Source organism: Falco rusticolus, chromosome 7 (assembly GCF_015220075.1).
Source record: "Falco rusticolus isolate bFalRus1 chromosome 7, bFalRus1.pri, whole genome shotgun sequence".
NCBI classification, from domain to species: domain Eukaryota; kingdom Metazoa; phylum Chordata; class Aves; order Falconiformes; family Falconidae; genus Falco; species Falco rusticolus.
This window is the reverse complement of record NC_051193.1, coordinates 29,112,800-29,135,169: the sequence shown is the minus strand read 5'-3', so window position 1 is coordinate 29,135,169 and position 22,370 is coordinate 29,112,800. Positions and strand designations below refer to the sequence as shown.

General features: G+C 45.7%; 1 protein-coding gene across 3 annotated transcripts in view; it reads left to right on the top strand.

Annotated features, from left to right (window-relative positions):
• The first annotated feature begins 5,827 nt into the window (after positions 1–5,827).
• Positions 5,828–22,370, top strand: part of GPR132 (G protein-coupled receptor 132) — an 84,521-nt gene continuing 67,978 nt past the window's right edge. The window contains exons 1-2 of one of the 3 annotated variants that reach the window (XR_005105292.1): positions 5,828–6,138; positions 11,165–11,271. The gene's annotated coding sequence lies outside the window, so the exon portion shown is untranslated. Of the gene's footprint in view, positions 6,139–7,267; positions 7,534–11,164; positions 11,272–22,370 lie in introns of those variants that run through there. The other 2 variants (XR_005105293.1, XM_037394442.1) reach the window with 2 other exon arrangements.

Below are 22,370 nucleotides of genomic sequence, written 5' to 3'. Positions count from 1 at the left end.
TCTCCAGTCACAAGACGTGCAGCCCTGGGCAGCTCAGCTCTGCCTCTTTGGCTGTTCTTGGAGTTACTTGTTTTAAAACCTCGCTGGATACGCAGCAGATGCCAACATGAGAACCTCAGCCCACAGTGCACGATTTATGAACCACATCAGCAGGACATGCTTCTTCACTTACACATCTCTTTGCTGAACTCCAACAAGAGCCAAACGCAGCGTTTCTGCAGATCGGTCCTGACGCTTCTCAAGGCTGAGCTTTAGCACCAGTAATATCCCAGCTCGATTTCTGCAAACCCCTTGATGGCAGCAAGTGCTAGGGACCGAGCAGAATAAGCCAAGGGATTGCTATGCACTGGAAAGCAAAGACCTTGAGTGCTGCCAGCTGCACTGTAGGCTGTTGCTAAATGCTCCACTGCCCTTGGGTAAGCAGTTTACTCAATCAGTAGTTGATTAGGACACCCCTGGAGTACGTTCAAAAGGACATAGGTGTTAGGACACAACAACAGACACAGTTATTAGTCCTGGGCTGGGCTGAGCAGTAAACACTTGAATCAGGTTTAGCAGAACTGACTGGTAAAACCCATACCTAGAAAGCACCATTATCCAGCCCCTCTTTGGGGAGCTGTCCTGTGTGGCTGCAACGTACCAGACCTCCGGCCCCCGCTTCCTAGAAATTCTGCCCTAAATTTGCCCCATGGCTAGTTGCCATTGCCCCTGGGGCTGCATACCGCAATATTGGCTGGCTTGACTTCTCTGTGTAGTGGAGATGCCTACAGCACGTGCTGGTGACATGCCCCATGGTACTGCTGGATGTTTCTAGCCTGCTCCTGACTGCATGACTTTGGTCTTTTCTCTGCTTGTGTACAGGCACATGGGGATTTTCCAGCAAAAAGTGTATCCCCCTTCCCTGCTTTTGTGCTCCCTTTCATTGGATTTAAATGGTGCCAGGTAAAGCTTAAGGGTTTTAACTGAGCAAAACAAAAATGATGGTGAAATGAAGCCATGGGTATACAAGGCAAGACCAATTGCGTGCTTTCTACAGATACCTGAGGGTAAAGATTTGTTTTTTATTCACCTTAGCTGCTCCAGTATGCCTCTCAGCTCACACACGTTTCAACCTGGGCCTTTATGGCAGCACTGAATGATGACTCTTGGTCACTAGTGAGATTTTCCTTCTCTCCTAGTGCACTTGGGCTTAACCCTTCAGTTCCAGCCATGATTTCCTGGTTTATTTTCTACTTGGAAGCAGTTCTCCACCTCTCCTAGCTGTGTCTGCCCGACATGTCCCTGCTCTTTCCATTCCCTCCAGCCCGAAACCTCAGCCCTTTCTCTCACATCTCGCAATAGCTACATCCTTCTCTCTGTAAAGACAAGCTGTAGGGACAGGCTCCCTTCCTAGCCCTCTCCTCCAGATCTGCATCAGCAGTGCACTTTCCAAGCCTCTTCCTTCCGTGCTCTTTTCTTAGGCTGGGCTCCCCTCTCCAGCTCCCCACCACCACCTCCCCTCCTCTCCGGGAAAAACCCGTGCTCGCCCTGCCTCCAGCCTCAGGACACCAACTTCCTCCTCCACAAGCAGCCACAGCAGCTTCCTCTGACCGGCTGTCCCAGACACTCTGGCTCCATGGCACACCCTCCATGTGCACAAAAACACTACACCCGGGCTTTGCTTTCTTCTTCAAAAATTCAGCTCAACTTGAGCAGCTGCACTTTGAGGAAACACCTGTAACATGTGTCAACCACTGTACCAACACCAGCACAGACACCCCGACTGGCTCCACTAGCCATCATGACCCACTGCTGTGGGTGCCACTGGGGACCATGGCATTTGCTGATGTCCTTATGCATCCATGTGTCCTGTAGGACCATGCTGATAGAAGATGGTATTTTTGCAAACCAGATATGTTGTTCTGTTACAATGCAGATGCCCTGTAGTCTGCGGAGGGTACCAAAATTTTAAGCGGATCCACAGAAAAACACCCTTCTTGGGTGGGAGTTTGCAGAGAGAGGAAGTATTCAGCTGGAGTTAGTGCCCGCGGACTACCTGGGCCGAAGGAGCCACAGGGAACGGGCAGGGAGAGCCATCTGTCCCAGGGGAGCCCTGTTTGCTCAGCTGCCCTCCCAGGTGCCATGACTCACCCTCCTGCACCATCAGCTTGTGTAAGAGGGCGAATCCCTCCCCGCGAGCGGCTCCTGTTGGAGCTTGCTTGAAGGTAGGCTGCTCTGCGTGCGAGCCACCCTGGGCAAAGCTGTCAGGGATGGAGGCAGGACCTGGCTGTCCCCGTGCAACCCTGCTATGGCCACGCAGCGGCGGGGCTGCTAATGCCAATGAAGTCCGGACCATGCCCAGTGGCCTGTGCCTGGTCTCTGCAGATGCCCATGTGATTTCTGGCAGATGGATAACCAGGCTTTTAGCACAGTTCTTGTTTTTGATGCTGCCAGCTCTCAGACAGCTGTCTGTTTTCAGGTTGTATGAATTCAGCAAGCTTGGAACAAGCTGCAACTTGGCAGAGAGATCCAAAGAAAATCCAGATGTTGCAGGAAGTGCTGTCAGACTGGGTCAACATAGGACTAATTTGGTGCTGGTAGGGGCCATGACGCTGCTGACCTCCAGCCTCCCAAATAGAAAGCTACTTTTAATTTCCTGGTGACTTGTGGCCACTAGAACCACCGTGATCTCCCATTCCCAGGTGCTGGAGTATAAGCGTCATTGGCCAAGCCCAGTTTTAACTTACTTAATTTCCTGCTGAGATTTAAACCAGAGAAGTTTTGTTGATTTCCTCCTTTCTAGGCAATGGTTGTGTAACACTTCTGGCTTGGGATAGCTGCTGTGTTCCAGTCCCAAGCAGCTGTGCTGCAGCGGCAGATTTTGGTGATCCATATTCTTTAGATATAGTGTTTGTCATCTGTCTGGATACCCTTCAATCTGGGGGGAACTCTATGATGATAATGAGTTAAATGCCTTGACCTCGTTTGGGAATATTACTGGGGAACATGTGCAGAACTTGGCTAGCAAGGAGTAGGAATACTCAGCCTGTTCTTTACGTTTATGCTCACTTAAACTGCATATGCTCTGACAAATGCTATCTGGAAAGCCTGGCACAACTGCAGGCTCTCCATCTCAAGCAAACCCCAGGTCTACCTACAGGATGGGAGACTGCTTTGGGAAGTGGTACCAACACTTCAAAAGACACTCTCTGTGCAGTGGGGTGACAAGAAAATTCTAGTTCTTCCACAGAGGGATGGAAGGTGGAGTGACATGCAATCAGGAAAGCAATCTCGTATCTGTGACAAGAATGGTTTAGGCTAGGGCAGCAAGAGGACATAAAGACACTGGAGGGTGTAAAGGACGATCAATGAAGTGAGGCTACAGCTGGAAGTGGAGCTTTGTGGACTGAGGACCAGGATGCTTGCTTGGACCAGAAGCTTGTCAGACATCAGGTTGAGAAGCAAATTAATCACTGCTGTGGGTGGGTGATTCTACCTGGAAGAGATCTGACAGAAGGGAACTAGAGAGGCTTTTTAGTCTTGCTAGTGAAGGGGCAGCACAATCAAACAACAGAAAGCCTGACAAACCCAGCCTTGCAGTAAGGAGTTCACTGACATCTCACCTTCCCATGTGGTAGCAAGAAAGAACACTTTTTTGCATGATGTGTTTGTTCCAGCTACCAGAAATACTTTTCAGTGAAGTGAGTATGTACAATAGTGTGATATTGCATAATGTGGGAGGTACTTTTCCCTCTGAATCCATCTCCTGATCGCCCTCTTCCTGGACAGAGGATGGAGAAGGCAGCCAGCTGGAATTGTCCTCAGTGGTTATCACATGCACGGCTTTGTCTTCAGAGTATCAGTGACACAAGTTCGTGGCTCCTACAGGAGTAGATGCATTCAAGAAGTGTATTTTTTTGTTCATTTACCACCTCCCTCTGAAGAGTCATGATGCTTCCAGTTACCAACATGACAGCAAAATGGAAAGACATGCAAATTGAAGTGTTTCTGAAAACACTCTTCTGTCTGGCTGACATCTGGCTGATTGGCCTTGCTAGCACATGCACTAAAGGGGTGCACACAGTTTGGTTTCTCCAGAGGCAGAAAGAAACAGCAGGAAATGCGCGTATGTCTACAGAGGGTTGGGTGATTCAGCTGGAAGTTCCCAGAAGCAGTCAGTGAAAGGATGCAGTTCTTACTGGAAATGCTCAGGTGTCATTTCCCCACAACAGATCGTTAGCGTAGGTGGGTGAGCTGGCAGGTTGCACTCAGTCACACTCATCAAACCAGGGTGCAGAGAGAGAGGATTGTGTTCTAACAGTTCTCTCTTGTGGACTTGGTTTGGGCAATCTGCCCCCCAAGGGAGCTGGACTTTGTGGTGTGTGTGGAAGGCAAGCAGGGTCCTTCGCTGGCAGCTGAGTGCTAAGGGGAAAGATGTCTAGCAAAGGAACAAATAGAAGAGAAGAGAAGAGAACAGAATAGAACAGAATAGAATAGAACAGAATAGAATAGAACAGAATAGAATAGAATAGAATAGAATAGAATAGAACAGAACAGAACAGAACAGAACAGAACAGAACAGAATAGAATAGAATAGAATAGAATAGAATAGAATAGAATAGGATAGAATAGAATAGAATAGAATAGAATAGAATAGAATAGAATAGAATAGAATAGAATAGAATAGAATAGAATAGAATAGAATAGAATAGAATAGAATAGAATAGAATAGAATAGAGTAGAATAGGAGCAGAGCAGGACAGAATATATCAGTTGGAAGGGACCTACAACGATCATCTAGTCCAACTGCCTGACCAATTCAGGGCTGACCAAACGTCAAAGCATGTTATTAAAGGCATTGTTTAAATGCCTTTTAAACACTGATAGGCTTGGGGCATCTACCACCTCTCAAGGAAGCCTGTTTCAGTGTTTGACCACCCTGTTGGTAAGGAAATGTTTCCTAATGTTAAGTCTGAACCTCCCATGATGCAGCTTTGAACCATTCCCACACATGCTGTCACTGGATACTAGGAAGAGGAGATCAGCACCTCCCTCTCCCTCAGGAAGCTGCAGAGAGCAATGAGTTCACCTGTCAGCCTCCCATTCTCCAAACTGGACTAGCCCAAAGTCCTTAGCCACTCCTCATAGGACATTCCTTCCAGATGCTTCACCAACTTTGTTGCCCTCCTCTGGACACATTCAAGGACCTTCACATCCTTCTTAAATTGTGGGGCCCAGAACTGCACACAGTACTTAAAGTAAGGCTGCACCAATGCTAAATACAGTGAGATAATCACCTCGATTGATTGATGAATTGCTTTGGGAAAGAGGCCAAGGTGCTGCCATTCCCTCACTCTTGTAAGATGGGCACACTACTGAAGGGCATCTCTGAAAGATCTGGTGGGAATGTGTGTTTACAAACATACAAGGCAGCAAATCCCCTCAGAGACTTCAAAGTATGTAACAACAAGAAAAGGACTTACAAATCAGGACCACAAAAGAATTGATTATTGAAGACTGCTAGGTTTACTGGCTGATAACTGATTTTCTAATAAGCTATTTATAGTATTCAAATGGCACGCACAAGCTTTTGTGTGCATCAAGTCTTTCATTAAGAAATTACTTACATTCATTTTGCACATTGTTTGGGACCTATGGACAGTTCCTAATGAGGATGTTATACGCTATCGCTCTGAACTGTTGTTTGGTATAACACTGGAGATTTCTGCCCAGAAGATTGTGGACTGTGCTTGAGCAAGAAGTGGAAGTGCAACAAAAAAAGTGGTGCAACAGTTGTACATGGAAGTTGCCACATCCCCTTTTGACTCCTGACTCTAACTTACTGAGGGTCATAAGTGATTACTGTGTTTGAGCTTCAAAACTGTTTTTAACTCAGATCAGAGAGCAAGGACCTGGATTCTTTTTGCCTTCATCTGCAGTAGTGGGTTGCTAGTTGCCTGCTGGTATCATGGAGGCACAGCTCACCCAAGCCCTCCTCTGCCACTGACATGGCACCAGACACCAGCAGGATCAGTCTATCCTGTTCCCAGACTTTTGGCTGAGATCCTGTAGCCTTGAGACGATCAAGATGTTCTGCCTAATCAAGTCACCAGACCCAGTACTTGGGTGAAATCTGATGGTCTGTGATTGCCAAGCCAGGTAAGACAAACTAATGGCCCCTTCTGACTTCCACCTGCATCATGCATTGGGTTCGTGTTGCTGTGTGTGTGGTGCCCTGCGGGACATGGAGCATGGTCAGTTTTGGGGTGCACAGAGGGGGACCAAGGGCTGGGCCACTCGCAGGTGGCTCACCCAAGGGGACAGGTCCCCACCAGGGAGCCTGTGGGAAGGCTCCTCACGAGGGGAAGGTGCTTGGTGCAGTTGGAGCAAGTGCCCTGATACCTCCAGGAGGGCTTCTGAGAGCCTGGGGATGCTGTGCTTTGAAATTTCACCTGAGGTTTCCCCTGGGTGAGCGTGACTGGCTTGCAGAGCTGTTCTCAAACTGCTCAAGCACTCACACATCTGCAGGGTGTGCAGTGTACTCTTCCCATGTCTAACTCCCATTGACATCTGCGGCATTTTTTACACATTCTTTTCCCTATGCTGCCTCTCCTTTCTGCCTCCCCTCCCCTGATACAGCCACTGACCTGTCCCTACTGCCCAGCTCCTGCAACAGGCTCCAGCTGAGCTGCTCTGGGAGGGGAAGCAACCCCCAAGGGCAGCTCTGGATGTTCAATAGCTCCCACCTCAGACATTATCCTCAGTGCTGATGTGTGTTGCTCACAGAGCACCACTCACAATGGAAACTTCTCACGTGTTCTCCTTGGCTCCTCTTTATTCCCAGTCACAGCAATCATGAGGCTGCTTTTTGGCCTTTGTTTGTCCTGAACTGCTGTGCCTCAAGTGAGCGTTTATTAGCACTTCCTTCTCTGAAAAGGAGTGACTGCAAAATAAGCCAAGGGTCATTTCCCTTCCCTTGAGACCAGGAGATGTCCTGGCTTTTAAATCAGGCTCCATAAATTTTAAGCCATAGCATCTCATGTGTTTCGCCTAGAGAGGGGTGGAGGTTCCCCCAGAGAGAGTGAGGAAAAGAAACTCCTTCTGATGTGACAGCATGTTGCTTGGGCAAGTGTTTTCAAGGTATCTGAGACAAATGACAGCACAGACCAGTGAAAAAAAGCAATCATTAATATACCAACTGTGTGAAATCTATCAGAAGAAGAAGTGGAAGAAGGAAGTGACTGTTTTCTGTTTCTTGCACCATCTTTACTTGCATATCATCCTGCAGGGTTGGGCATCAGCAAGTGGAGTTGTTGAACATCAGCCAGCAAAAAATAATGCCAGTAAATAAAATGCTGTTGTTGAAAATTGACACAAATAGACTGTGCTATGTGTGATGAATGTAAATTTTTGGACTGAAAACACTCCTGATATCTGCAATGCTCACTTGAAGCTCGGAAACAAGGATTCAGTCTAATGTCAGAAGCTTGAATCTTCTATAGGTCCATAAAAATCTCAAATTTCCCAGCACATAAACTGCCTTCTCCACACTACCCATGGGTTTCTCTAATCCATGCTGATTCTTTCTGAAAGAGATTCCAGTGGGAAAAGCCATCGGAGAACAAGGTGGCTCCTAACAAGTGGTGTCAGGAGTACATGTTAGTGGGGCAATGTGGCAGGGAGATCAAGAGCCGCAATGGCTGGCCAGTTCCAGTGGTGAGCATGATATTTGTACCTCAGCATGTTCTGGTCCTTTGATGGAGTATCCCTCTAATGCCTGTTTACATCCTGAAAGCAGACACAAGGGCTGCATCAAGGAGTTCCTCTCTGCCCCTTCCTTTTCAGGGTGAGAGTCAGTTCTGGTAGCTGGGGGGATGTGCCCCCAGGGCAAACACCCTCACTGAAGCAGCACACCTGACCCAGAAACAACGGGAGGTCTGGTCCCAGGCTCAGCACTGTTCCTTGGTTAAAGTCAATAGGTTCCCCATGTCCCCTCACTAACAAGTCCCACAGATCCTAGTACTAGCATTGCTTTTTCCCATCAAGCCCATACCTTCTCTTCGACCTCAGTTTTAATTTCTTTTCTACAGACACAATAGTGAAGTTGCATACTCAGGAGGGCTCACGGCCCCAAAGAAGTCCAGCTTTTCTAAGTCTGTGAGCTGCTTAGTGACATTTTCCCACAGCGCAGAGCTGCAATACAACCCACATTCCCCCAGAGAAGCAGCTCACGGGTAGGAGACAAATGTGTGCCTAGCGCTCTTTCCCTCCATCCCAGGAGTGGCTGTCCTACATGACCATGGCAGGACAGTCGCCTGACAGCTTCGTCCTCAGGTAGGGATTAAACCACCAACACCCAATTCACCAGTGTAACCCACAATATGAGTACGTGGGATGGTTCTAGCATAGGAGCCACACCTGAACACAAGCTGTGTGTGGCATACAAGCCCACTTCTGCCTGAAAATCTAAGCATTGCTCAGGGTATGGAGCAACCTACGTATGGAAGAAACTTGTTGTCATCTTCTCTGGCAACTGACAGGACTATGGATGAGGGTGTGCCATAAAGAGAGGGAGAAGTCAGGGAATCAGAAGAATATTTTTTCTTGACTTCTGTGCTGCAATTAAGAAAAGGTTTTTGTTTTTCGTTTTCACGTGCCTCAACTCCCACCAGCTGCATGCACCCACCCACAGCATGTGTGCCATGTTTTTATTACGGCTGTAGCCCCAGGTAGCATGGAACTGAGGCCAAGCATACATTAGTAAAATTAGAAGAAATATCATCTGACGGGTCTGGACAGTGCTGTGGGCAGAGCATATTTGGCAAGACTGCTTCCTTCGCAATCCAGCCCAGAGACATTCCCTGATCCTATCTGAACAGGGACTGAACTTGCAAAACAAGCCCCAGCTTGCGAGCTGTAAGTCAGGGATGTCTTAAACACTGCCTCAGCATCCAACACTAACAAGCTCCTTTTATCTTGTTCGTCCTGCTTAAATAAATGCAGCAAGCCCCCATGATAATACAGCAGCCTTGAGGGCTGCAAGGGATAGGTCTGTGTTTTTCACACCCTCCAGCGTTTGCCCTTTTGTATTTGGCCATTTTTGACCCATTACCCTCCTTTTCTCAGGCCCAGCTAAGGAGGATCAACTGTAGTGCTCACAGGCAGTGGTTTGAAACCTGCATCTGCTCCATATGTTCCTGTTCATGTTCCTCACTGATGAGCCATAAGGATCTACTCACTTCAGTGGGTTTCTCTATGTAGCAGCCTTTGAAGGATATGTGTGCTTAAAATCAAGTATACGTTCCAACTTCTTTTGAGTACCATCCTGTTAAACAAAGCCTCCTTCACAACCCAAGAGATTTCGTAAATGGTCTGTCAAGATGGGCAGGAGCTTGCGGAATACCCTGTGCCCCCCGCCATTGTATCTGAGAAAGACTAATTAGAAATGTTGTGTTTAGGAACCATTTGCTGAAAAATGGTGATGAAAAACATCAGATCAGAGGAAGACAGGATTTACACTGATCTCTTCCAGAAAATCCCACGTGGTAATGTTATTGCAGTAGCTTGAGCTATCCTTGCCCAGGCTTCAGTGGGAAAGTGCAGATGTAAAGGCATGATGACTGCAAAGTGCATTTACCTTGCTACTAGAAGATGGAAAGAGAAAACTTTACTTGTGAAGCAAAAGAATTTCAGGCAGAAGTTTGTAGTGACAGAGAGTAGAAAGCACAGTGTTTTGTTCAAATGCAGAGCAATGAAGACAAAAGGCTGATACAAAGGGACTACATGGGATGTGGCTGATGCTTTTATAGCCTTGATTTATCTACTTTAGAAATAGGCAAGCCACAGAGAATAAATGAGTCCTGTATGGTAATAAACAAATAGCATTACTATATGGGAGAGAAAGGGTCATGCTCCTGTGTACCACGGATGTACCAATGTTTACTGTACTCTTGTGCACCAAGAGAGACATGTTCAAACCTAAATTTCTAAGGAGGGAAGAGAAGGATCAGATTGGAAGAGAAAATAAAGGCAGCTCAGAACCGGCTTTTATCTTAAATATATTTTGCTCCTCATCCACAATACAGTGCAATGCAGTCTTCATGCCCCTTTTCTCACCTTCCTTTCATTTTGCAGTATCACTCATTGCTCTTCACATGTCAGTACTGCCCACTATCAGCACAACGCACATTCCTTTAACAAACAACATCATTCCCCTCTCATGGGCTTAGGATGAATTATTACAGAGATATCATTCAAGGGCCTTAAATATATTGGCTTTAGAGCTATTTTTACTTGCAAATGCTTGAGCCAGACCTTTGAAGTTTCATTTGGGTTCAGGGCAAAATAGAGAACACATTAAAATAAGCAAGAGCTGGTGGTTTTGTTCTAAGTGTTACCAGAAGCCAGGGTGAGACTCAGAAGAGGAAGGGAAGGGGATTGCCAAAGATTTCCATTGGATGCTTACTTTCTCCAGGGTTTGTAAATCTGTCCTGTAACACCCTTAATCCCTCTTCCTGCAGGGCAGTATGGTATCACTGAAATCTTCACAATCTCCTGCAAACAGAGGTTTTAATGCAGCCCTTTGTTTATTGTCTCTGAAATTCTTTCATTTTTCAGGAGAAAAAAGGGGTCATTTTTTCTCTGGAGCCTGAAGGCTCAGGGAAGTTATCCAGTGTCTTATCCTGCTCTGCCTCCCATCCAGCATTTTGACAGGCATGGACTAGTCCATACCTAGATACCACCTCACTGGACGTGCCAAAGAAATGGAGTGCTGGAGACCATGGCATGACAATTTTCCAGATTCAGGGTGAAGGTAAGGCAACCACAACTACCAGGCTTGAAGCTGATGTATGTATTGCACTGAAAGCAGCCTCTGGAAAGGCCTGAAGGCCATTCAGGCTGTCTGCTACCCAAAAGTCTTCTCCCTAATGTTGTGCACAGGGCCCGGGGGCTCCCCACATCTCTACCAGGGCGCTGTGTGTGGGGGCTGAAGAGGTGCGCAGGGCTCGTGTGCCCCTCCATGGCACTCCATGGCTGTGCTCAGGGTGTGTGCCATGCAGGAGGCAGGCAAGCCTGGTCCTGACAGCAGCCTTGGGAATGCCCTCAGCCAACAGTATCAATGTCATCAAAGGTGGCAGGGATCAGGAGGCTGAACTGATTTGCTCCTGTCTCCCCACCCACGCAGGAGCTGAGGAAAGTCAGAAGTGCAGAGCAGCTCCGGTGTAGTCCGTTTGGTGAGCATGACCTGAGATAAGACAGGAGCTTTCCCATCTGGCACCACCCGAAAGCAAGAGATAAGGAGACTGTCCCCCTCCATCCTTGGCGAATTGTACAGGCAATTATTCACATCCAAATCATCCTGGGAGCACGCCACTTAAGGAAAGGCTAGAAGAGTTACAGGAGGACAATCTACATGTAGCTTTTGGCAGCCAGCTTGCATTGCGAAAGACCCATGCCATTCTCAGTGGGCATCATAATAATTGGCCTGGCTTACATACAGCTGGAACATTGCTGTTGATTTCTTGCATCTCAATGCCAAACACTGTAAAATCAGAGGCCTCAAAGAAGAGTAGAGACATGATCAGATCATTTGGTGTGGGTTTGATTTATGAAGATTAAGTGATGCTTAGATATAAGCTGGTGAAGAGATAAGAAAATAGCATGCATGAGTCTACAAGTATCAGATGGATCTAGGCAGGGTCACATATATGTGCTTGGTGAGAAAGAAAATGGGAAGAAGGGAAAATTCCTTACCAGTATGGAATAGACAAGACTTGGATAGGGTCTTAGACTAAGAGAAAATTCTCTTGCATAATATCATAGAATCATTTAGATTGGAAAAGACCTTTACAATCATCAAGTCCAACCTTTAAACCAGGACTGCCAAGTCTACCACTAAACCATTTCCCTAAGCACCACATCTACATGTTTTTAAACAGCTCCAGGGTTGGTGATTCCACCACCTCCCTGGGCAGCCTGTTATAATGTTTGACCACCCTTCTACTGAAATCTTTTTTCCTAATATCTAATCTAAACCTCCCCTGGCCCAACTCGAGGCCATTTCCTCTTGTCCTGTTGCTTGTTATCTGGGAGAAGAGATGGACCCCCACCTGCCTACAGCCTCCTTTCAGGCAGCTGTAGAGAGTGAGAAGGTCCCTCCTGAGCCTCCTTTTCTCCAGGCTAAACCACCCCACTCCCCTCAGCCACTCCTCATAAGGTTTATGTTCCAGACCCTTCACCAGCTTTGTTGCCCGTCTCTGGACATGTTCCAGCACCTCAATGTCTTTCTTGTAGTGAGGGGCCCAAAACTGAACCCAGTATTTGAGGTGTGGCCCCACCAGTGCCAAGAATAGCAGGACAATCACCACAGTCCTGCTGCTCACACTGTTGTGAATACAAGCCAGGATGCTACTGGCCTCCTTGGCCACCTGGGCAGACCACTGGCTCATATTCAGCCAACTGTCAATCAGAACCCCCAGGTCCTTTTCCACCAGGCAGCTTTCCAGCCACTATTCCCCAAGCCTGTAGCATTGCATGGGGTGGTTGTGACCCAAGCACGGGGCCAGGCACTGAGCTTTGTTGAACCTAGTACAATTGGCCTTGGCCCATCGGGCCAGCCTGCCCAGATCCCCCTGCAGAGCCCCCTGCCCTCAAGCAGATCAACACTGCCTTCCAACTTGCTGTCCTCTCCAAACTTACTGAGGGTGCACTTGATGGCCTTATCCAGATGATCGATAAGACATTAAACAGGACTGGCCCCAGCACTGAGCCCTGGGGAACACCACTTGTGACCGGCCACCAGCTGGATGTAACTCCATTCACCACCACTCCTGGGGCTTGGCCATCCAACAGCTTCTACCCACTGAAGACTACACCTGTCCAAGCCATGACAGTCAGTTTCTCCAGGAGAATGCTGTGGGAGACAGTGTCAAAGGCTTTACTAAGGTCCAGGGAGACAAAATCCACATCCTTTCCCTCATCCACTAGTTGGGTCATCATATCATAGAAGGAGATCAGGTTCATCAAGCAGGACCTGCCTTCCATAAAACCGTGCTGTCAGGGGACCTTTTAAATAGCAGAAAATGTTCTGTAGATGCAGCCTTGCTTGGATGGGGTAAAAGATAACAGTTGCAGCTCAGACTTGTAAGACCCAATGCTTCTTGATGAAAGGTGAATTTTAAAAGTGAGTTCATTTCTGCTATGGATACAGTTAACTGAAAAAATCATCATTTATTTCAGTTTTCTAGATTTCCTTTAAAAACATTATGTGCAATGAGCAATCAAAGGAAAGCCAAGAAGCTGAGAGCTAAAAGTTAGCAAAATCATTAAAGAAACAGCAAAGAAATATTAAGAGCACAATGCATTCAAATCGGCACAGAAGGCCAGATGGTACATACCCAAGGGTATTAAAGGAATTAGCTGAAAAACTCTTAGGCCCATTATCCATTATATTCAAGTGCTCCTGAAGAGCTGAGGAAGCCCTGATGACTGGCAGAGGGAAAATATCATGCTTCTTTTCCAAAAGGGGAATTACAGTTCAATTAACTTCACATCCTTTCCAGGTGAAACTTGGTCTCTAATAATCAGAAACTACTAGTAGTTGTTCTGCAGGAAGAACAAAACAAATACGTGTTACACACAAAGACAAGTCACATTAAGAGAAGCAGTTGCATCCAAGTGGTAGACTCTACAGCCACATTATGTTCACAATGTTTATGGGAGGAGAAAAACACCGGGGGGGGGGGGGGGGGGGGGGGGGGGCGTGTTGGGTGGGGAGAATGAAAAATAAGCAGCTGCTTATCCGTCATGTGGGATGGAGTATACACCATAGTGGGACGTGCTGGCAGGAGGAGGAAGGGGATACAGTCCCTTGAGTTGCTCAGTAAATTTGCCCTGAAGGGTTTCACTCATTGACAAGACAACTGGTTGTACAGAGAGCTTTCCTGCAGAGAGCTCCTTGATTTCAGTAATTCTATTCAGTTTCTTCAGACAGAATATTCCCGTAGATCCTGATGCATCCCTAAAGGATTCCATGCAGATGCACTCGACTTTAACAGTGGTTGGACTGGGCCCAAAGCAGAATAAGAAAGATGTAGGGTGGATACAATGTAGGGGGAATAACAATGAAAGAAATTAAAATCAGCCCCTACAACAGAAAGTGGATAATGCTTGTAAATATTGTCGTGGTGGGATCCTCAGGGACTCCTGCTGTGTTGGACATTATACTCATCTGCAGTAGCATCAAGGAAGGAGAAGAAAAATACATCAATCAAATTCAAAGATAACACCCAGCTGGAGCGTGAATTGCAAATAATTTATTAGAAGCATCATCCTAAAGGGATTTCAATAAATGAAGAGTGGGACATAGTGGGAACAGCAAGAAATTGAACAAATCTAAGTGCAGAAACATCCACAGGGTAACAACACTCACTGAGGAGAGGTCAAAACAGTAAGTCAGAGCCTGTGGAGAGAAGTAATCCAGAAAAGACCCTTGGATGCAAATGTTGATAGAAAACTACAACTGATAATTCATTAAAAAAACCCAGATCAATCCACTTTTGAAATGCTAATAGGAATACCACATGGGGCAGAGCCTACTGAAAAGAGTGCAGGCAAACAGGTGATGTTATAGATTAACTGGTATAGACAAGAGGGTGGAAGGAATGACCTATTTACTAGGAAGATCAAAGGAAATAAACACATACATAGCCTGGAAAAAAATGGGAGGCAGCAAGTATAGTCTGATACAGAGACAAACCCTACCATGAAAGAATGCTGCTGAGTGGGAGGGAGACCCAGGGCTCATCAGTTAGCAGTGGTGGGGCTGCACGCACAGGGCCACACTCAGACTGGGAAAGGGGGTAATCTGATGACTTGACAAGATCTCCAACAGGATTGTCTTGGAAAGGGCTCCACTGTCCAGAAGATTAGGATTTAAAACCACCATACACGCTAGTCCTGTGTTTGGTCCTCCACCTACATGAAGTCACCAGTTGGCTGCCTCTGGGTTCATGCCATGTTGATAGACAAATTTGCAGCAGAGTTCCTTGGGCCAGTAGATGTGAAAATGGAAGCAAAATCATCAGAGCTTGAATACGGGGGGAAAAGTGTTATGGCAGGTGGAAGGAAAGTCACTGCAGAAGAGGTGGAAAATCCCAGGTGCATGGGGTTAGATCCCTCCAGGTGTGTACAGCCAGGGGTGGGCAAAGCAAACGTATGGATGGTAGGTAAAGGAAAGGACATGAATTATCATGTGGAGTAGCCCCGTCCCAGCATGAGGACTGCAATGTCGTTTGCCAACGGGCTATTTGTTCTCCTTTCTTGGAGACTAATCGATGTGGGCCAGAGTAGAGAGAAATCTCACCTCTTTCTCAATATCCCTGTGGTAGATACCATGGTTCTTCCATGTGGGAACTGGGAGAAAGCTATGCTATACCTCAGGGACTTAACTCCTGTTAGCTCACAACCTCAACTAGACTGTCACCATAGACATATTAATGCCACACTTGAATCCAAGTTTTGTCCATCATCCCTTAGTGTCTCTGCTTCCTCTGTGGACAGCACTGGCCAATATGGGAAAAGATGAGAGGACCTACTGGGAATTTCATGGTCAGCCTTACAAAACTGCTGGATCACTCGTTCTACCAGTGCCCCCATTTCTCTGTGTTGGCTGCCCACTGACCCCTGGCTGGGATTCACAGTGCAAGTTATGATCCAGAAACCTCAAAGAGTGCATGGCCAGTTAGAAAATTCATTTTCACACGTCATCTCCAAGCCTTTATTAACACGAGGCTTTCGGGAGCCTGCAGCAGGGTGTATCTGCAGCAGGCCCTCTGCTCTTGAATCTGCACCCAGTAGAGACACTCCTCATTTTTATCGGATCTTCCATCAGAAGTGGCAGCTCTTCACCTCTCCGCTGAGGCAGTGCTGCTCACAGTAGGCTAAGGAATTCCTGGCAGTTCTTCTCAGTGGAAAGGCTTTTGCTATATGTAAGCAATATGAAATCCGCCTACATGTTTGGGAGGGTGACAGCACATTATAATCATACGGCATCACTCGAGTGCCCGTAACAGCGACTGCAGCCACACTAACGGAAGCTCTGAAGGAAGGGAATGAGAAATTCACTCCCACCACTTGACTCATGTGGGTTGCTGCTTAGATACAGGTAGAAGCAGCCGCTGAAGTCATGGGTGTCTGTGGGCTGCTGAGTTTCTAACTTGATGTTTTATGGGGTTCTGCCTATCAAAATATTTGGGATCTGCTCATCTCTGGTTACCGTGCTGGTTTGAGAAGTGTGTTTTGGCTGCATATAAGCCGTAGTAAGGCACCATCTTGCTCAATGCTGGCTGAGTTTGCTGCATTTTGAGCATGGTTATCAGGGAAAAGCCATGCATGTACAGTAACTCTGAGCTGTCAACAATAGTTTGTCAGGGGCATCCCAAGGCTCCAGGGCTGCCATTCTGAGTGGGCAACGTGGCATTTACATAAGTATTGTTTCAGAGAAACAATCACAAAAGGAATACACAGATATGTGAACAATTGATGGATTTGGGACTAGTAATCAAGGACCCAAAATTAATATTATACTTTCAAAGGAAATGTTATATTGTCTAATCTTTAAATTGCACACCACTTCAGTGTTACTAAACGAGAGGAAGTGCAGACTCATCGCTGAGATGGTGAGACAAGTTAGTCTGAGGTCAGTTTCTAGTTCCAGCCCAGACTTCCTGAACCCAAGTCACTAATTACTCCTACCCTTGTGTCCAGCAGTTCCCTATCAGGAGATAACGATAATACTACCTTTCTCCACACTTTTTCTATCTTATCTATTAAATAATGGAGGGAGATGGAGAAAGATTTCCTATAAAGATGTACAACCCCCTGCATAGTGGAACACCTCATCTTGATTGAGGACACATACAGTATTGTTATTTATATTAATATCAGCTGTCCCACCATATTCTTTTATACAAAGGAAGACTATTACAGAAAACAACTGTTGTAGAGCACCGCTAACTAGATATTACATGGGTCTGTCTCTCTGGTTTAAAGAAACATATACATCTGTCTAGACGTGGGCAATGTGTTAGAGGCTGGGTGGTTTATGAAGGCACATATCTTGTAATGGAGAGTGTATCGTGACTGAAAGGCTGACGACTAACTCTTCATTTTCATAGAATGGCTCCCAGAACTAGCTATTATTTACTATGAATCTATGCCGTGAAAGGATAATATATGTAATTAAAACTAACATAGGTATTTGATTGGTTTGGGTACAGATTACCACGCAAGCCTGTTTTAATTCGTAGTATAATACCTATTTTATGTTTTACAAGCAAGAGTAAAAGCTTAAGGGATACTGTTTTCCAGATCATGGTGAGTCAATGAAAGACTATTTAAAGCTTCCTATTTAGGTGAGTGGTTATCCCCTTGTCTTCTTTCAAATTTATGATCTTCCTTCCTGCCTTTAATTGTCTTAGTTTTCCTGAGGAAATCAAAACATAATGGTATAAACCAGTCATTTTGTTGTACATAATACATATGATTTACCTTTTAACTTTAATGGTTTTTACCAGTCTAAGGCTAAGAGTGCAGCATTTGTATGCTGTGGGACTGAGTCAGTGCTGTGATGGTGGTGAACAGGTTCTGCTTCCAGGCTGGGTTTGTTTGGCTTGTTCTCCAAATCGTCTGAGGATGCTCCAGGCCCCAGGTCATCTCATACAATCTCAGATGCTTGAAAGTCAGGAGCTTAATCTGTGATAGGCATCCTAGTCATTGGAGAAATAACTCTGCAGACCAATTCTTCATGTGGTTCTTCTGTGTGGTCATTATAAGAGCATGAAGAATCACCAGTGTTGCCAACCAGGCAGAGTAATTAAACCTTCTTGTCAGAGATCTTATCACAGTGTGACAATCTGGTAAGAAAAAAAAGCTGTGCCAGGGTGCAAAGGGGTTCACACATAACTGCCCCTGCACCCATTTGCTTCAGGGTGATCAACTGCCCTGGAATTTATGCAGTTACAAGGAGACAGCCTGATAGTGATCAAGGTCCTTCCACCCAAACCATCCCCACAAGGTCATAGATAGCTTTCGAGTCCATAAACAGAAGCCTAAAGTACCTGCTTAGGTATCTGCTGTGTTCCCTTGTATCCAACCGTCTGCAGGGGTTGAGTTGTAGATGTCTCTGAGATTGATTCTCCCCTGTCCCCTCTTGCCAGCTAACAGGGAAGGAAAGTTTAAAATTTCAGGTTCCATGTTTCCTACCCATGCCTGTATGAATTTATTTTAATAAATGGGATGGAAGGCGAGCTGTCAGTGTTTGCAAACCAGGAGTTCGTGGCAGTATTGATATGCCACTTTCAATCTGTGTTCAATACATGTCACTTTGCGTTTCTGTTCTTAACAGTCGTAAGTGACCTGGCACAAAGCACACTGTGATCTGTGGGGTTTGGAGCAGCTCCGTGATGGGCTCAGTGTGTAGAAGTGCTGAGTATATTGGTAAAGCATGAGATTTTCAGTCAAGCTGGGGAAGGTGTGCTGAATTTTGGACTGCCTCAGTGTTACTTCTCTTGATGAAACACCCTTTAACATTATGCCCCATCTGAATTTTTCAGAGTCTAAGTTAGGACTCCTTCATAAACTCTGTCGCAAGAGCAGGCTCATGTTTTATAACAAAAATCACAGTTTTACTTTGCATTTATAGGTGAGATTGATCTTTACAATAAGGCTTTCCTCACTGCAGCTTCTTTAAAGAAGTAAAAGGATGTAAGGGAAAGAGAGTTGGAAATATTGATTTATGGGTTTTTAGGTAGTCAAATGCTGAATCAATACAAAATATGCACTGTGCTCTTAAATCTGCTGCCAAGGAAGAGTGAGAAAACAGACGCTTTTCCCATGTTTGTCTGTGTCATCCTCTCATAGTGTCTGTTCCGCAAACAGCACTGTGTGCGTTTGAGCACCGGCAAGCCTGCAGATTGAACACTCACGTAAACCGAAGGCGAGACAGACCCTGGCTGAGTGAAGTTGTCCAGGTTATTTTGAAGTCCTTTTGAGGATACTTTGCTGAATAGGAGTGTGCTGAGCATGTTCATTACTTCATTCCCACAGACAGATGGGACAACTCACAGGGAACAGTCTATTTGCCAAGTGTAACCTCTGTGGCCACTGAATACTAGTTTCTTCAGATTTGGTAGCCATTTGAATCTCTACATCTTATTCACACATATTCTTTATGACCAGTAGCATGAGTTGCAAAAGCAAGTCCTACCAGGGTGAGCATTTCTGTTAGTTCATTTAAAATTTGTTTTCCTTAAACACACATCTGGCAATGCAACATTCACTTGCTACTCATTTGCCCCAAAAGGCCATGACAGCGAGTGTTGAGTAAGATGGGAAGTGATACTAATAAAATTGAAATTATGATTACTGCCCATAGGAAAAAGATACAAGTTAATACACCTCCTTCCACACTACAGTAGGATATATTTTGTTTTCAAAATATCCTAAACGGAGTGTCTTCCTGGAGTCTCTGCTGCTCCCATATGTTGCTTTTAAATATCAGATGAGTTTTTCCAATTGGTTTCAACATCTTATGCTGTGGCCAGCTGATGTAAATTGGCATAGGTCCATTATACCATTGGAAATACGTCAGTCTATACCAGCTGAGATTATAGCACACTTCTAGTTTAAAAATATGCTTAACATCTTTTTAATGCTTTCTTGAACAATGTTAGTAAAGTCACCTGTTTTATCAGTAAGTCACACTGGTAGAAGTTAACATCTTGGGGAAGAGGAAAGAGAACAGGACCTGTCTCCACTCAATTTTTAGGGCAAATATCCTTTCCAAAGTCACGATAGGAGGGACTATGTTTCTGTAAGACCGGTGGGATAGAACATAATTTACCATTTTAAGTGGTTCTGAAAACCGAGCTAAATTGAAAGCATTAAAGCAAATCTTTTTGGCTTCAACCCTGGCGCTGCTTAAATTATTCACTGTAAATATACGACCATACTGATTTAATACTTCTGCTGTTCTTTGTGATTTTGTTGAATGAGATTACCTTGATTTGCTGCCTGCTCAAAGCACAGTTTTGCCTATTAAATGACTTTCAAATGGCCACCTTGGGCTGCATAAAAATATTACTGATACACTCAAATAATTTCTCCCCTTGAAGTGCCCATCTAGTTATATCAAAAAGAAGTACACACACATTACCCTCGTGCCCCCAGGTAAAGTGGTGCTTTGGCAGGGCTTTGTACTTGCCTGGAGTCACCACGTGCTGGTGGTCCCTTGTGCAGTCTCTTATCTCCGCACCCTGATGTTCCCCATGGGATGTTGGGGGTGGGGGTGTTCCTGTCCAAGACTAACGGAGTTTTGGGATGGAGCAGCTAACTCCTATGTGTTCTCCCCCACCCTCGGTTCATTTTGCCCAGTTGTCTTTGGGATGGCTGCTGGTACCATGAGTACTGAGCATTGTGAGCAGAGCTCTTGATGGGGGCTGTAAGCTGATCTAAGCAGAGACCATGTGCCAGCTGCAGAAGTGGTGTTCCAGTACGGCAAAAGCCACTTTCCCAGCTGAGCTCACCCCAGCACCAGGCAATGCAGTACAAACCCGCGCTGGGGTATAGCTGGAGATGCCACAGAGCTTGGCGATGTTTCTCATCGCTTTGTGGGGGGAGCCCAGCTCAGCTGTACAGGAGCTGTTCCCATGTGCTCTGGGAGCCCACAGATACCCCTCAGTGCTCTTTGGCCCCACAGCCAGCCACAGCCTGTACTACAAGGAATATGCTCAGCCGAGCTGTTCCTTGATGGATTTATTGAGTTAACTAGAAACACGGATAGTATCTGGCTACCCCAATAAAACCAGAAGGACTGAACAAGAACATAAAGTGAACGTCAGGTGATGAAGCTGAAGCATGGATAAAGATGGGTGCTGTCAAAGTGGAAGGTGAATTAGTTGACTAAATGTACCTCCTCCTGAAAGTTCGGTTGTTGTGGGAAGACTGTCATTTAGGTTGACAGTAATGGATGTTCCTGGGTGGTGAGGTCCCTGAGGTATAGAGCTTCAGGTGTCCAAAAAAGGGGGTTTATCACAGCTGTTGCCCTCCCAGGGTCAACACTGGCTCCTTGCCTGAGGAACAAGTGCCCCTTTTGGATGCTTTCAGAGACCTTCAGGAAACTGTGTCTGTGATAGACCCCTCCTCACACACCCAGGCATCACCCCAGCCTTTCCTGGAGCATCTTACCTCTTCCTTCTCCCATCTGGAGAAGTGTCTGCAACTCTGAGGCTTTCCCTGCCTTCAAAAGGGAAAATCTGGAAAAAATTTTTAAAGCATTTTTCTCAAGTCAGAAACAATTAAATCTCTGTCCCATTCTTGATACCTTTAAAAGCCTGGTTTGGACCATTCAACTCAAGTTTGGGGTTTGTGAGAGGTAGGTGTATGAGTGAAACAGAGCTGATACACAATTCTGTCTCCATCTTTCTACACCCTCAGCTTGTCTGCCAGGCAGTGCACTTGCTGCTTTTCAGATTGGTGATATCTGAAATCCACTGAAGTGGGAAAGCAGAAAGGATGCCATTTGGGAACTAGTGATTTCAACATAAGCATGTTACTGTGCTGCTTTTTTGCAGCAACAAAATAAAGCTTAAAGGTCTCCTCTGCGTATGCCATTATCGGTATGTTGGGGAAAATACATTTTTACATATATAAAGCAAAATAAGCTCTGGGAGGCTGGCAGCTCCCTCCAGATGACATAAAAATGGTAGTACCTGGAAAGAATAAGTTAAAACCCTAGGGCTGTGTGAAATAGTAAAATGCAGGGCACAGACATCAGTAGTAAAACTCTTCTCCAAAGCAGTTTGAGGATGCCTAAGTGCAAGGTCATGCTGCTTTTAGTTGTACCATTAAAAGTTCCTCTTGTCAGAGTCTACAACATAAAAAGCTTTTGGTAAGTTTGGGGCTGATTGTCATGTCCAGAGGGTATTTAAATATGCTTGTTTTGACCTGAAGGAAGCATTGCTTGCCAAAGGAAGGTAAATGTCAATCTAAACCCAAATGTGAGTGGTAGCATTGGTATTCATAACCTTGAACACCCATGAAACTTCCAGTACTCACTGCACAAAATGCTCCTCCTCAAGGTCCAAGTCAAGTCCATGAGAGGTTTGAACTTGATCTTGTTTCTGGTTTAAGACAGTTTGGTTGTGTTGCAGCCCTAGGCAATTCTGCCAGTCTGTGCCAGCTGGACACATCTCCCTGGCCATCGATCTTCACAGTGTGTTGCACCCAGCAACTGGCAAATATTCAGTGGTTTTTCTGTTGCTTGTGTTTCTCCTAATGGAACTCCTAAGTAACCTAATTGGTAATTCACATTTTAATGAGCTTCTTATTAT